Source organism: Mandrillus leucophaeus, unplaced genomic scaffold (assembly GCF_000951045.1).
Source record: "Mandrillus leucophaeus isolate KB7577 unplaced genomic scaffold, Mleu.le_1.0 Scaffold315, whole genome shotgun sequence".
NCBI lineage: Eukaryota > Metazoa > Chordata > Mammalia > Primates > Cercopithecidae > Mandrillus > Mandrillus leucophaeus.
The window spans coordinates 398,013-398,439 of record NW_012103310.1 but is presented as its reverse complement, the minus strand read 5'-3'; the positions used below and the strand labels follow the sequence as shown (position 1 = coordinate 398,439).

The 427-nt window shown below is 48.5% G+C and overlaps 1 protein-coding gene across 1 annotated transcript in view; it reads right to left on the bottom strand.

The window, feature by feature from the left end:
- DOPEY2 (dopey family member 2) overlaps positions 1–427 on the bottom strand; it is a 133,644-nt gene that overhangs the window by 114,520 nt on the left and 18,697 nt on the right. The gene's annotated exons all lie outside the window — the stretch shown is intronic.

Below are 427 nucleotides of genomic sequence, written 5' to 3'. Positions count from 1 at the left end.
TCAAACACAAAATAAATAGACTATCCTGGCTACAAATTATCGAAAAGCACATCAGACTCTTTTCAGCAAAGAGAAATGCTCTTTTCAAAAAGACCACCTCTGCCTTACAGTGTGAGTGGCCCTCACTGAGGCTGCTGTCAAGCCTGGGGTAGCAGTGCCCTTGCACATCCTCAGCTCCTTCAGATAACCTGGGGTAAGGGGCGAAGCTGCAAAGTCATCAGAGCCCCAGCATGGCAACCACAACAGAATGACAGCAAAGTTATTCAGCAGCCTTTGCCACACCTTAGAAATGGAAGTTAGGGCTGGGCACAGTGGCTCACGTCTGTAATCCCAGCACTCTGGGAGGCCAAGGCAAGAAGATCACCTGAGGTCAGGAGTTCAAGACCAGTCTGGCCAACATGGCAAAACCCTGTCTCTAATAAAAATA